We start from the raw sequence: 6,475 nt of genomic DNA on the forward strand, positions 1-6,475 counted from the left end.
AAGGCCCAGTTAGGATATCCACATTGCTCTAGAGCCTGTTTTGTGTAAGATTTCTCCTTCTGCCTGGCTCCCGAGTTAGTGGGGATGCTGTCTGCTCTGTGATACAGAGTCCTGATGACTCCTAACTTGTGCTCCAAAGGGTGATGGGAAGGGTGAAGGCTGAATGTCCAGAGGACCAGATTGAACTTTTTTGGATTTTTCTACCTGGATTATTGAGCATGCATCAGGATATACATCTAAATGTTTCCCAATCAGCACTACCAAAACACCATTTCTGCAAACCACCTGTCTTATATTTTTCAATATCCAATTTTATTTCTGTTATTATGGGATAGTGGTCGCTTCCTATTGTTGTATCTTTAACTATCTTCCATGTACTTATTCCTGCTATTGAATTTGATATTATTGTGAGGTCAATTGCCGATTCCATAGCTGTTCTCATATCAACTCTTGTACCCTTACCATCGTTTAAACAGACAAGATTTTTATTTTCCATTAATTCTTCAATAATTGTTCCATTACCATCATTCTTAGTACCCCACAATGAGTTATGTGCATTAAAATCACCGCACCAAAAGATGTTTCCATTTAAATAACTATTGAGTTCTTCCATTAATTCATGTGAAAGTCTTTTGCAAGGATTGTAAAAATGTATTACTTTGATGCTTTCCTTCCTGTTCCAAACTTCAACAACTAAATATTCTAAATGAGTTCCTATTGCTAACAATCTAAAGTGCATTCCTGTTTTTACAAATGTTACACATCCCCCTCCATGGGTCTCACTTCTATCTCTGCGTACACCAGTATATCCTCTAATAACAAAGTCTAAAGTTGGTTTGAGCCAAGTTTCCTGAATACATATTATGTCTGTTTTTTTGTTAAGATTTTTAATGAAGCCTTTAAATTCTTGTCCATTTGCGATTAAACTTCGAGCGTTCCACTGTAGAATAATCAGAGTGCCCCCTCTCCTGATGTCCCTGACTTCCCGATTCCCCCCAGTTCTTTATTAATATGCTCCCATGAAATGTCTTTTATACCAAAAAATTTCTCTGCTCCTTTAACTATTATTTTAATTTTCTCTGTTTTGTACTTTACCTGGTCTGCACAGTTAATCACATACACAATGAACAACATGATCCTCTCCACTGTAATTGTAGGTTCAGTTCTCTCTTTTGGTAACTGGGATGTTGGGTTTTGTTGTACACTCATCTCTCTCTTTCCAGTTTGTTCTTGAACTTTTTTCACCGCTTCAGCAAAGCTGATATTATTGACCGTTTTCATTTGTTCCACTTTAATGGCCTTTTTCCTAATTTCACATCCTCCAAAAGTCACTCTATGCTGTCCCACACAATTACAACATTTATCTTGGGCATTGTCACCACACACTTCATATCTGTGATCACCCCCACATTTTGGACACCTTTGCCGTCCCTTACACACAGCTGCAATGTGTCCATATCTTTGACACTTATAACACCTGAGTGGGGAGGGACATAAGGCCTAACTGGAAAGCTCATGAACCCGATCTTAATCTTCTCTGGAAGTACATTATTTTGAAATTCAATCATTATCGACAGGCTTTAAGTTCTTTCTCCATTTATTGTTCTCAGCAATCTTTTTATGTGATTCACTTCTGCCCCCTGAATGCTCTTTTTAAGCTTTTCTAGATCTTCATTTACTGGTATTCCTGTTATCACGCCCCTCGTTACTTTCTTCTCTCCCAAAATCCTTTTCTCGCTCACATTTTTTCTACAAATACTTTCAATATTCAGTGCTTTATTTTTCTGTTCTTCAGTTTTACAAATGACCAGTATACTCCCATCTCTAAGTGTTTTTGCAAAATAAATATCTCTAATCTTCTTTTTGAGTTCTTTTGATAATGCAATTGGACCCAGCTGTATGTTGTTGTCTTCCTCTTTAAATTTTAGAATAACTTTAATTTCCTCTTTAACAATCTTTTTGCGGACCACAGGTGTCCCTTCATCTGAACTATTTTCTTCCAAAGTCCTTTTACTAACCTGTGCCCCAACCAAACAATCATTTTCTCGCCCGATTCTTCCTCTTCTTCCACTAACAACTTGACTCCAATCATTTAAATCCATATCCTCATCATCTTCCTCACACCTAGGGACAATTTGGAGTTACCAATCAGCCTAACATGCATGTTTTTGGTCTGTGGGAGGAAACCGGAGTATATGGCAAGCCCTTTTAACATAAAATCGAGTAGTCTGACTATCTGTAGTTACATTCTAGATATCTTAAATTGAGTTTTGACTAGGCACAATTACATTTTGACTAGTCAGAATGCTAATTTAAGATATCTCGAATTACATTCTGACTAGTCAGAATAACAATTCAAGATATCTTGAATTGCATTTTGACTATAGTCAAAATGTAATTCAAGATATCTTAAATGACGTCACCTGATTCGTCATTTGACGGGTCAAACATCCGTAATTACAATTCAAGATATCTCGAATGTAATTATGACTAGTCAGAATGACACTTTTAGATATCTTGAATTAAGAAATGACGTGTAGGACCCGCGGCTGCTACTTAGCTGTTCAAACAGCTGCCTGCAGAATTTTGTGTGGCTGCAATGGCGCTAGCTGTTCTGGACAACATTGTTAGAAAATGCCACAACTTCCTGTGGCTCTAGTGTTAGTGTTAGACAGTGAGGAAAATGGCTCAGTCTCTGCGCTGTTGTTTTTGTTCAGTTCCTGGTTGTTCTTGTGGGGCAAGAAAACCACCGTATCTGTCCTACCATGCTTTACTACGCTCTCACAGCCTGCATGAGTCACCATAATTAGGCAGTGTCTTACCTGAGAGAAGACTGGCTGGCTTTTGGATTTTTGTATGTGAATGTGAGGCCCATGTTTGTTTGTTTTGCAATTCTTAAGTATTATTCTTATTTATTTTTGTTAATTTCATATTTATATTCCAGGTTGAAGGTGACAGTTGAGTCTCGTGTAGGTTCTGTTCCACAGTGTTTACTTGTAAACAAACCCAAGTGTCTTTTCTGTGTATAAATTATGTCCTTGGGTGAAAGTCCTTAGGTGGTGTTGCAGTAAGTTTATAAAATAAAAACAACATCCATACCCAAGGTTGTCACATGTATATAAATTGTTCTAGTGTTACGTAATTACCGGTAGAGTTTGTTTTGAATTATTTTAAACATTCTTCAATTAAAACACACTTGAGCAGCATACTGTACTGTTTTTTTTTTAATTTGTGGATTGATTCAGTTGAATTACAAGGAAAACAAGTGCAATTTACAATATCTAGTAAAAACAAAAACATTTAACTATTTAAGTTAACATTTTATAACTGTACACTATAAATTGATAGTGGATTATAGATATTTTATCAAATTATGTAATTTCAAATTAAATAAATTGGCACATTTATGTATTTTTCATGAATAACTATTTACAGTATTTACATCTAAAAAGTTAAGTCTGGTCCTCTGGACATTCAAAAAAACAAAACAAACAAAAAAAAGAAGGTAGAAACGTTTCGTCTTTCATCCGAAAGGCTTCTTCAGTCTGAGGTGCTGCTCAAAGTCACTTTTATTGTCAAAAACTGCAACATGTACAGGACATACACAGGATTGAAATTACATTTCGCTCAGACCCCGGTGCAACAATAACCATTTAACATTAAAACATTTATTAAACATAAGCATAAAATGAAGTAATAAATGGGTCACACATTTACACATGGTTGTCAGCAGCAAACTGGTTGATCCACTCTGAGAAGGTGCTATTTAAGAGACTGAGCTGAAAACAGCACCTCAGACTGAGGAAGTCTCTTGGATGAGAGACGAAACGTTTCTACTTTTTTTGTGTGTTTGTTTTGCTTTTTGAATGTCCAGAGGACCAGACTTAACTTATTTTAGATTTTCCTACCTGGATCATTGAGCAGCATCAAGATATAGTATTTACAGTGATTCACAGCTTGAGACTGATTAAAAATATGAAGGAACAAAAGGGTGATTTATAAATTTTATGTTTCTTGCTGCATTGATATAAACACATGGATGAAGGTGTTGAAGTAAAACATGTCCAGTTTAGACTTCATCTGATCAATCAATCGATCATCAATCCATTCATCACACCATACCCGTTCAACAGTTATTGTTTAGTGTACCCGCTGATCATCTTAGCTGCCAGTGCTGTCAGCAGACTCCTCCTCTGCACTTCCTCTGTAAGCAACACGGAAAGCGTAAACAGCTAGTAGTAAGCCTTGGTTGTCGAAGCTGTACCCACGCGGGACATATGGACTGCTCCCTGGTTCTGGCCTGTACTTCATGTGACACTTGCAGAGACTGAAGATGCATAAGTTGATCGAGTGTGGGCACAAAACACATGTTGGGAAAACTATGCAGCATCGAAGGAAGAGCAGGGAGGTCTGGAGCCATGTGGTGCAGAATGATGCTGCGCAGAACTTCTCAGGTGGGCACTGGTGAGACCCCAGTGAGCCCCGTGGCACAGGACCAAGTCTGGATGGTACCAGCTCCAAAGCTGAGAGACCTTCTCTAGGATAAGTGTGATAAGTGGTTGGGACTCCAGCTGGTGTAGTTTTTCTCCCGATGCCAGGATGTCAGGATCTGGAAGTGGTCCTACAAACACACGAGTGACAGAATCACAATAAGTTTTGACAGTTTGGACATAAAAACATTAACCCAAAGGTTATACCTGTGAAAGCTCTGTAAAGCGTGAAGTGCAAACATCTTTTCACCAGTTTTGGGCTTTCGCACCACCACCACCACCTCGCTGGCAGGTTCAGGATGGATTCCCTTTCAAGAAATAAACATAAAATATGTCAAACTAAAAAATAAATAAATGTAAAGGGACAAGTGAGCAATTTGGTAGGACACAGTGGGACAGATTTGAGAGTTAAGATTTTTACGTAACTTGCAAATATTACTAATTCATAGAAGTTGAACCTGCATTTATTCATTACCTACAAAAACAAACAATTCTAAACAAGTTAGGAGAGAAAAATATATTTGACACAAGTAATATTGAGACTATGACAAATTTCACATGGCACTAATAATATACAGGTGGGAAAGTTATTACAAGTATTGATATGAGAATCATAACCATCATATACTAAATAATATAACAGAAAAGAATGTGTTCCACTCTTAGTTTATTTTTTTACCTGTGTTCTTTGTCTGTGCCTTCTTTGTAAATCTCTTGTGCAGTCCAGTACAGGAGGAGACTGTGGAGACAGGAGGACCAGTTGGCAGCTGGAGTTGGGAGTAGTGGGCAGTCTGGTAAAAAAAAAAAGTGCAACTACATGGTTACAAAAACCTTCACCAGCTGCACTTCTACAGAAATAAGCCAACATTTCTTTTTTCAACACCCAGTGAGATCTAAAATAGATCTGATTTTAGCACACACACACACACACACACACATATATATAATTAATACGTGTTATAACATATTTAGCTTTAAACAAGTAATAGATTGTATAATAGATGGATTCACTTAACACATCAACTTACATATACACAGCACGCTACATACACACATAAACATATGTTTGGCACTAATGGAACCTCATAAAAATATAATTAAAAAATTTATATCATGTCTGTATCAAACACTACAAATAATGTAGCACACTAAATTAGGCTTCTTTATCACGATGTTTATGCGCTTCATATGTTGTAGCTAACGGTTAGCTCGCTAAGCTACGTCTTTTCTTACCTTGACAGCTGTGGAGATTTTCTTCAAGGAAAAACTTTTGTCCTTTCACGTTTATTAGTTCGAGAATTCACCGCTGCGATTTCCTCCTCAGCAGTGAAAAAAAAGATTGGCAAATTAAGCAAAGATGTTGAAAAGAGAGCCATGTCTCCTTAGTGAAAAGACTCGCAAAGCAGGAAGAGTCGGTTTCCGGTTGTCGTGAAAAAGACGTCGCAAAAAAGTCTTCTCGTTTCAGATACAATAAATAATCCGAGCTGCTGCGCTAAAAATCATGTTAAAAATACGAGCGTTGTGTTGGACTGACCTGATTTTGCAGATTATAAAATAAAAAGGCTACAATGTCATGATTTTTCCGCCAAATTGCTACGTAAATCTGTGACGTTTTGACTAGTCAGAATAACAATTCAAGATATCTTGAATGTCATTCTGACTAGTCAAAATGTGAATTCAAGATATCTTAAATAGAAAAGCCGTCTACATGATAAAATATTCAAGATATCTTGAATTCGTTTTGAGATATCTTAAAAGGAATTTTGACTAGTCATAAGTACAGTTCTAGATATCTTTAAGTTAGTTTTGCCTAGTCGTTATTTGCTTTCAAGATATCTACAATTTAATTTGCACTAGTCAAAACTTCATTTTTGATATCTACAAATACATTTAAGATATCTTGAATAATGACGTAATTTAAGATATCTTTAATTGTAGTTATGACTAGTCAGAACTAAAAGTGAGATATCTTGAAAGCAAATAAT

At 36.6% G+C, this 6,475-nt stretch overlaps 1 long non-coding RNA gene across 1 annotated transcript; it reads right to left on the reverse strand.

Annotated features, from left to right (window-relative positions):
* Nucleotides 1-4,541: 4,541 nt before the first annotated feature.
* Nucleotides 4,542-5,807, reverse strand: LOC119429204. Its single transcript, XR_005187741.1, has 4 exons — nt 5,724-5,807; nt 5,170-5,281; nt 4,698-4,798; nt 4,542-4,621 (listed from the first exon to the last, which is right to left on the reverse strand). It is a non-coding gene; the product is annotated as an uncharacterized LOC119429204 (long non-coding RNA).
* Nucleotides 5,808-6,475: the final 668 nt, after the last annotated feature.

This window comes from Nematolebias whitei, unplaced genomic scaffold, assembly GCF_014905685.2.
Source record: "Nematolebias whitei isolate Nwh7 unplaced genomic scaffold, NemWhi1 Nwh_scaf_83, whole genome shotgun sequence".
Taxonomy (NCBI): domain Eukaryota; kingdom Metazoa; phylum Chordata; class Actinopteri; order Cyprinodontiformes; family Rivulidae; genus Nematolebias; species Nematolebias whitei.